Below are 9,715 nucleotides of genomic sequence, written 5' to 3' on the forward strand. Positions count from 1 at the left end.
TGCATCTGATGTTCAGACCAAACACAGACAAATTAATGTTTTCACTTTTGTCATTTCAGCTCTTTGTCCCCGTTTGTCTGCCTAGCTTCATCTCCTCCTACCTCTCCTCTCATCTTGACTCGGGATCTGTGTTCAGTGAGTGAGGAGGACTACACCCTTCTTCTGCCATGTGGTGAGATCTCATTTAGACATGTCAAATTTCTCTCAATCGCCCCCTCTTCAGTGACGTAATTCGAACTGGAGGTGGAGGGAAACAAGGAAGAAAAAAATCAAAGTTTCGACATTTTTGGAAATGATTGTGACAGGCAGTAGTGGTGGTACTAATAATTTCCTGCTCAAGTAATCAAGAGTGATTGTTAGAAATCAAGAGTTATTGTTAGAAAGGCAGAGAGAGCGGGAGTGTGTCTTTTGTAGGATGAATGGTGATGAATAAAACCCACATGGGGACCAACTAGAAGCAGGGAGAAGTTACCAGATGATTGCTAGGCGGAGATCTCCAATGGTCTGGGAGCTGAGACTCGCTGATTGACCCTGCATCAACTGCATCATTCATGGAGACATTATTTTGGACTGTTACCTTGCTATTAGTGAAGTTGTTTGACCTCCTTACAGCTCAGTTCAGTCGACCAGTCTGGATGTGTTGTTGACCTACAGCGGGATCGGCTGCACCTGACCTGCTTGGCCAAATATGTACTAGCAAATGTTTGACCAGCTAATAGCCTCTGAAACGTGCTGTATTTGTATTTAGCTATAGCTGCTCCTGGAAACTGCTGTTTGTGAGATCAGACCCAGGGTGACCCCTGGTCCAAGACCTCTTGATTGACACTTGAAACCCCCTGAAAACCTCAACAGCAACATTTTGGGAGGGTCTCTGGAAAAATCTGCAATTATCACAAAATAAATATTTTAAAAGCTTACTTTGACCAGTATTCATTAATCAAATTACAGTATTGCAAGATATTTATTCACAAATATGAATACATTGTTGTGGTGTTTCCTTGCCATTGAATACCCAGTTGTTTATGGTAAGGCCTCTGTCCCTGGGTGGTGTGGCGCTGGTGTGGCAATCCAAATGTCGACTCGGTTAAAAAATACAGACAAAGAGAAAGCAAAGTTCATTACTTGCTAACTTTGGATTCACTTCTAAAAAGCTGAATTGGAATAACGAAAACGTAGCGGAGGAGACACCTGGAGCAGGTGGGCCCCCCCCGATTGCTATCGGGTATTTCGTACACTGGTCAGACCTAATATTTATATGTGAATGTCTCTCTATCCCCCTCTATGAGTGCATATCTGTGCATATCTGTAACCTCGGGGATATTTATGTCTAAAACGTCTAAAACAGAAACAAAGTCTTCAAGTATTACTGAGGTTTTGCAATCGCAAGATTCAAGTTGAAGATGGGCCAATTTATGTAACAGATGACAGTTCATTCTTTATGATGCATATAAAGGTGGACTAGAGAGGTGTCCACAATAGTCTACTGGGTGAGTCACTGCAATTAGACAGATAAGTGTTTATCAAGACAGTGAATACATAATCACGTCTTTTTTCAAGTGTTGCAGAAAGTGTGGTTGATTTACTGTACATAATACAAAAATAAATGTTAATTTGGCATTTGGCCAAAGGTGAGCCGACACTCATCGGGACTGTATCGGAGAAAGGAATGCATTTGCAGCATATGGGCATACAGTAATTATGTTGGAGAAAATGTAGAGATTGAAAGAGTTTTTTTCCAGAAGCAGATCCAGGACAATGTTTACTCGTGAGCTTTAGCAACATTAAAGTCTTATTTGTTTTGAACTGTTATGGTGGTGCGGTTTTAGCAGCACTGAGCATCGTCCTGAGTGTTATGACACACATCATAAAAGGTGTCTTCATTGTTGATGGCATACATGATGACAATTAAAATGAGAGCTAGAGAGAGAGAGAGAGAGAGAGAAAGAGCAAAAAAGTTTGACACAGGTCTGTCTTAAGGCGTCGAGGAATGAGGCTTAAGTTCAGTTCAGTTCAGTTAAGTTCAGTTAAATTCAGTTAAGTTAAGTTGTTAAGTTATCCTTTATCCTTTATTTATACTGCATTCATGACAACTCGGACCGCTGGAAGTTTCAACTCGGAACCTCTGCCCCAGGCATGTTTGCGTTCACGCTGCACTTCCTGGTCGGAGGGAAAACACAGGGAAACACCAAGGAGGGTTCTGGGAAGTGGAGGCGGTAATGCAACATTTTGTGGATGAGATGTGTGGATATGACGTCCAACTCGGACAAAGCGGAGCTCTGAATGATACCCGAATTTCCGAGCTGTAATTCCGGCCTGGACGTCCGTTCAATTCACTCGAACCCGTGTGGTCCGAGTTGTCGTGAACGGGGTATTATTACTCATGGCACAGCACAGCAGCGCTGGCTACGTTACACAAGTTCAGAGAGACAACATTGATTTTGATTCCCTCATCATTCAAAGAATCATCATGCATTCTTTCCCTCGTTTGATAACTTCTCTAAGATATCTATGGCTTACTTCAGTTTTAAAAACAATCAGTGCCACTCGCCACCTTTTGCGAGGAGTTGACATCTAGAGAATGAACATCAGCTGCAGGGAGAAGAGGAAATTGCGAGTGTAAGACCAGCCAGACATCCTCGATGCAGCGATAGGATAAAACCTTAAAACCCATTTCCTGTCTGAGAGCAATGAGATTAGCGAAGCAGAGCTGCTGTGACCGCTAACTCCTGTCGGAGATATTAGCCGTAACTCTGGATGTGTGCCGAATCTTCTGCTCCTTCTCGCCCCAACACTTATTCAGTATTCGCTCATACGCTTCTCAACGCTTTTCCTCTTTTGCTCCTCCCTGATCGTCCTCCAGAAGGACTTTCTGTTCGCTTCAATTTGCATACAGATAACAAGACTTTCCCCTTTCAAATGACGTGCAGTGAAAACGCAAAACGTTCCAATCGCGTGCGGTGGATATGCCAAAGAGTCTTTGGCGGCGACCGCCAGAGGTCGCCACAAGTCTCATATTGAAATAGGCCACACATATTGCACATATTTTGAAAGTGGAAACGGGTGTTATTCATACGTGGGGCGATTTTAGTTCATTTAGTGACATTAGTCACTCATGCCCATTTACCGATACGTTTGTACTGCTCTCTGCTCTCAGCGGAGGCGAAAAGAAGGGAGGGGGGTGCTGGCTGCTGTAGCGTGGCTGAATCACTGTGGCTGTGTTCATTAAACACACTCTTAGAAAATAAGGTTCATTAGGGTTCTATATAAAACTTACGGTTCTATATAATTTACCAAAGAACCCCATGTCTAAAAAGGTTCCTGTAAGATAACAAAGAACCCTTCAAATAACCCTTCTTCTTCTTATGGTGTTGACTGATTGGTGGACCCCAAAGGCTTCTATATAGAACCCCAAAGGGTTCTATTTAAAAAAAAAAGTGGTTCTATATACTGTAGAACCCCAAAGGCTTCTATATAAAACCCCAAAGGGTTCTATTTTTAAAAAGTGGTTCTATATAGAACCCCAAAATGGTTATAGAACCCCAAGGGTTCTTTTAAATGAACTATCTGAAATGGTTCTACATAGAACCATTTGAGGGTTCCAAATACGTACCAAGCTATAGGACCCTTAAAGGTTCCATATAGAACCACTTATTCTAAGAGTGCTGCAGCCAGAGAGAGAGAGAGAGAGAGAGAGAGACTGACCTTGGTCCTCAGGAGAGCCCGTGAACACAGACTGCCCTGTTTTTGTTTCCACTCTATATAAAGTTCTAAAAACGCCACTGTTTGTAGGCCATAGGGTCAGACCGGGTTGACCTGTGACAGTGCTGTGTCAACTCTCCTTCTCCTTTAAGATGTTCCTCCCCTCTCTTCCTCCACTCCTCATCAACTCATCCCCTGCATCAGCATCAGCATCAGGAACACATGTTTCTTCTCACAACTTCCATCTTACATAATGGCTCTGGGAGATTGTTCCATCCAGGGGCGGACTGGGAAAATAATTCAGGCCGGGCATTAGATACCAAGCAGGCCAGGCCGATACGGGCCGACGCGCGTGCGAAAAATTTGGGCCGTTTGAAGCCCAATTTGGGCCGTTTGAAGCCAGATTTGGGCTGTTTGAAGCCCAATTTGGGCCGTTTGAAGCCAGATTTGGGCTGTTTGAAGCCAGATTTGGGCCGTTTGAAGCCCAATTTAGGTCGTTTGAAGCATAATTTGGGCCGTTTGAAGCCCAATTTGGGCCGAGTCTAATTTTACAATGAGATGCACCCACTTTAACCCTGAATAACGTAATAAAACCACTAGTAAACCAGTAGGCGGCGCCTGGCCTGCTGTTCAGTGAGTGGCCTGACTGCGGGCACCAAATTTTTTTTTTTTTTGCAGGCCAGGCCAGGCCAGGCCACCGGGCATTTGCCCGACGTGCCCGATTATGCAGTCCGCACCTGGTTTCATCTGTAGTCTAAGCTGGTTGTGTTGTGTTGTGTTGTGTTGTGTTGTGTTGTGTTGTGTTGTGTTGCGTTGCGTTGCGTTGCGTTGCGTTGCGTTGCGTTGCGTTGCGTTGCGTTGTGTTGCGTTGCGTTGCGTTGCGTTGCGTTGCGTTGTGTTGTGTTGAGCCAGGATCTGCTGTCCCACAGGCTGCAGTGGAGGTGGATGCAGGCAGAATTTAATGAGGGAGGCTGCTGGTGAAACATCTGCGGCGAGGCAATCTCATCGCTCAGAGGTTTCAATCAGAAGCTCCTCGCTGTAGAGATAGATGAGCTGAACTGCACATCGAGACGACGACTGTACCAGATGTCAAATAATCACAGAAAAATATCATGTCCATCGTGGCTGCGAGGCAATCCCTCCCTTGAGTGGACTGATGCTTTTGAGAGAACTACTGACAAAATTGTGCAGAATAATAAAGTCAAAGTGCTCCAGCAATAAAGGAATACATTTTTGCGATTTGGAGCTGCCCTTTTCCCTCCAATGAGGGTCTTTATATAGACCCTTTTCACAGGGGCCATTTTGTGTCAAAAAGGCAGGCTAAGTAAACACAGGTGTAGGCAAAACAGTAATGAGGGTTTTCATCTTCCAATCATGGAAGTTGGTATCCCTTATTAGCTCGCACCTTCGTTTACCCTGCCTTTTTGACACAAAATGGCCCCCGTGAACAGGGCCAATTAAGCTGCACATATATGTCAAATGGCTGATGGAGTCACTGGAAGCCCTGTCGGACTGACTGTAACTGTATCGCTTGCGGCTATTTTCCAGCCTGACAGTTTGGAACGTTTTCTTTTTCATTTACAATTTGCTGTGTAATTTGCTTCTCCGTCCTGGTCCTTATCAGCACCACACGAGCCCTGCTGGTTTTCTCTCCTACCAGCTACTTCACCGCTTTCAACCTGGTGACCCGGGTCAGAATCACTCCCCTGATAGGATGACTGGAGTGAAAACAACGATCGAGAACCACTTTATATTTTAAACTGGTCATGGAGGTGTTTTTTGGGGAGCCAGAATGGTGCTGCTGCCATGTCTGACGGTCCTGTAGATTTATAATGGCACAGACTGATGTCCTCTTTGTTCGCCATTTGTTGCTTGAGGTGCGTCTCACTCAGAGAGCTCAATCTGAATTCAGAAAACTCAACTTCAATTGGGGACTTGAAACAAAATTGAAATTGTAAGTTTAAATTCACTAATAATCACATTCTCCAAGCCGTAGCATTCTATTCACAATTGTGCCTTAAGGTCCTTACACACCGAGCACGTATTTTTCGTGCGATTAATTCGCACGTCAATAATATTTTCCGAACCTATATCAGTCAATGCAACCGTGCATACCAACGGCGAAGTTTCGCCCAGCGTTATTGCGGTGTTTATTTTTTCGAACCACGTTCGATTTTTCAGAAATTCGCTTCCGACATGTACACATCTGTGGCTGTGATTGACAGGTGGGTCAAAACTCGCATCGCAATTCCGTGCTGTATATTCGCATCGCTCCCGATGTGTAAGGACCTTTACAGATGACATTTTTGAATTCATTAATTCATTATTACAGCAATCCATTCAACAAATTCATATTTTGAATTCAACAGTTCTATTCGATATGCACATATTCACATTTATACAATGAAAATACAATCTCTACTTGCACTAGTCTCTTTCCATATACACGATCCCTTATTGTGAACTGGATATTTTCTGAAGGGTTATAGGCTTATCAAGTAAGTGTCATACTCTTGTGGATTGAACATGAGCACATTATCTGTTATCGCTAAAGCAATTATGTGTGTTTGCATTTAATTTCCATTGTTTTAAACATTCATTGTGCGATCACAATAAATTGATGGAGAAGCTGCATTAAAAATGGCTTTAGGTGTCTTCCCCCCCCCAAAAAAAAGAAAATCGACAGCTGCTTTATTAGCATGCATAAGGGATTCTGCCATATCAGAAGATGATGAACTGCATTCACCAAATCAATTTTACAACGATCACAACAGGCTATTCTTCATTCATTAGAGTAATGATACTTAATGGCATTAGTTGATTACGTTGAATTATTAATACCGTAAGTGGAGCCGAGTTTGAAGCTGCTACCTATCATAATATATTCCTTTGCATCTTTTGAAGTATTGTGCCCTTAGACTGTGCTGAATGCAACAACAACAAACGTATATAGAGTGCATCTCATTTTTCACTCTTTCTTATTCTCTGCCTTGGCTGCTCTCATCAGGGCCTCTCAGGGACTGTAGAGAGGCAAAGTGAACGTCACTTCCTGCTTCAGCACTGTACCAGAGATTTTCTTCCGCAATTTATTTTCCCATAGACATTTCGTAAAATGCTTATAAAAAGAGTTTTACTTGGTCAAACCAAACGGTTCAGCTATATTTAGAATCGAGAGAGACCATAGAACATTTCACTCCGTCCAAAACTAAAAAACAACAACATTGTTAAAATATTTTCTTTAAACCCCGGTTTTCTTTACGTTTTGGTCCGAGTGAAATGTAATGCGATCTCTCCCGTTTCGAAATATATCTGAAGCATTTGGTTTGAACAAGTACAACTATTTTTTTGTAAGCATTTTACGAAACGTCTATGGGAACATAAATGGCGGATGAAAATCTCTGGTGCTGAAGCAGGAAGTGACGTTCCACTTTGGCTCTCTATACACAGTATGTAATACTTGAGTGTTGAATACAGTATACTCCTAATTGGCAATGGATGATAATTGGAGATAATTATATTCAAGTGCATGCATGCTTAGAAATAGGCATGACAGCCACTCATGATATCTTGAGTGTGATTCTCAAGGGGGAGAGAGAGAGAGAGAGAGAGAGAGAGAGAGAGAGAGAGAGAGATGGACAGATAATGAGAGAGAGACAGATATAAACTATTAAAGAGAGATGGAAACACGTTGCCAGACAAGGTCTTTTGATGGAATAAAGAGCGAGAACACTAAGACGGATTCTACCTCAACCACACAGACTGGCTTTTTGGCAAGATTATAAAAAGCAAGGGGGTGTGGGGTGTGTGTGTGTGTGTGTGTGTGCGTGTGCGTGTGTGTGCGTGTGTGTGTGTGTGCGTGTGTGTGTGTGTGTGTGTGTGTGTGTGTGTGTGTGTTTCTGTGTGTGCAAGAGTGTGTGACCATGCTAGTCTTGGGATCTGAGGGATGAATGATCAATGGTTCAACACACACACGCACTGACGCACGCACACACACACACACACACACACACACACACACACACACACACACACACACACACACACACACACCTAGCTGCTCAAATAACATGCAGATTACAAAGTAACAGATTTAGTCTGGATCAAAGATTGACATTTCTCTTGAGATTTAAGATTAGGGGGGGGCATTTTGGCCTTTATTGGATGGGACAGTAGTTAGGACAGCAAGATAGGGACAGAGAGAGAGAGTGGATGAGATGCAGCAAAGGACCAGGGCCGGTTCCAGAACAAGATGACTAGGGGTGCATCCTAGATAGGAAGGGGTGCAGATGCCCGGCCGAAGGCCGGCCGCCCGAAAAATTTGACATAAAAATAATGCATTTGACCATCATTTCAAGTAGAATGATACCACCCAAGCAAGAATATTTCAAGTGTTTCAAGTGCTTTACTGAAATATTTGGACCATATAATGAGAATACAATTATCTCAACCTTAAAAGGTTACATATAGGTGCCAAAAAGCCATAAAATCACATCAAAGAACAAAGAAAAACAACTATAATTCAAGTTTAAACAGTAAGTGTGCAGCAGAGTCAACATTTATTTAAAAAAAAAAAAAAATATATATATATATATATATATATATATATATATATATATATATATATTTTTTTTTAAATATATATATATATATATATATATATATATATATATATATATATATATATATACTTTTCAACTGAGCATGCAGACAATAAAAATAAGGGTGCAATGCATGCTTTTGCACCCCCGTAGAACCGGGCCTGCAAAGGACCACAGTTCAGATTCGAACCCACGGCAGCGGGCAGGACTGCCTTCACCATGCTGTGCTGAGAAGGTGATTGGATGCAACCTGCCATGACTTAAGGTGAATAGTACAACATGATTACCAACCATGATCACAAGCACACGTGTGCTTGTGAGAGATATTTGTGCCTGGGGGTCCCACACCACGAGAAACCAGCCAGGCGAGTCACAAAACAGACACGTATTTATACAAAAAGGTCACCGATTATTATTTTAACACGTTCACTACCAATGACGTGTTTTTACGTCAAACAAAATCCAACCGTTCACTGCCAATGACGTGTTTTTACGTCAAAAAAATTGTCGATTTTGTTTTTTTGACGGTGGGATGTGCATCTAACCCTTTTACATCTCTTATATAAGTATTGGACATGTACAACGTGTACAACCCATTCCACCGACCCACTAAGTGGCGACAGTGCTTTCCTGACTAGAGGAAGGCAAGCAAAAAGCAGTGTGACGAAGCCATTCTCATGAAAATGGATTGGCGAAAACGCTTTCGTTTTCGCGCTGATTGCTGGCGGTGCGGGATTGCAAATTTGCATAATAGATTACGGGTGGAACACACTTTGAAACACGCAGCATAAATATGACCAGAATCGCAAAAGCTTCATCAAAGCTCTCAACCAAAACTCCAAGAAGCGAGCGAGTCCATCCAGACTTCCTCAAAGAGCGGCCGCGCAGACAGGCACAGCAGCAGCAAAGCAATGAGCCTGGTGACGCGAGGTTACAGGAGCAGCAGCAACGAGCTTGTGACACGGCCGCTGCAGCCAAGAAGACACACACGGAGGGAGGAGTTGGAAGCAGAGGGGGGTTTCCTGCTGTTATGGAGGAAATTACTGTTCAAAACTATTGTTTAGATGTCTGACGTCTTACTGATGCCAAAAATGAATGGTTAAAGTGACTGTTCTATCAAATTTCACAAAAAGCCGTTTATCTCAGAATAATTTTTCTGACGCTGAAACCATGCTGTATTCAACTGCTAATGCTTGCATAACTACTAACTCTACAAACTAACTCTTTTAGACAGAGAAAGCACACATTCTATTAGTTCTTTTGAGATATTGTGTGTTCACAAAATCTTAGCAGAAAAGAATCCTCGGGTCTTGAAAGATGAGCCAGAATCCTCAAAAAAACCCTCTGGCAGAACCTACCTACAGTAAAAAAAAAAACGGCTGGCAGTGAATGTGTTAAAGATTGGAAATTGTTGCAAT

The sequence above is a fragment of the Poromitra crassiceps genome (genome assembly GCF_964638095.1).
Source record: "Poromitra crassiceps genome assembly, chromosome: 20".
Lineage (NCBI taxonomy): Eukaryota > Metazoa > Chordata > Actinopteri > Beryciformes > Melamphaidae > Poromitra > Poromitra crassiceps.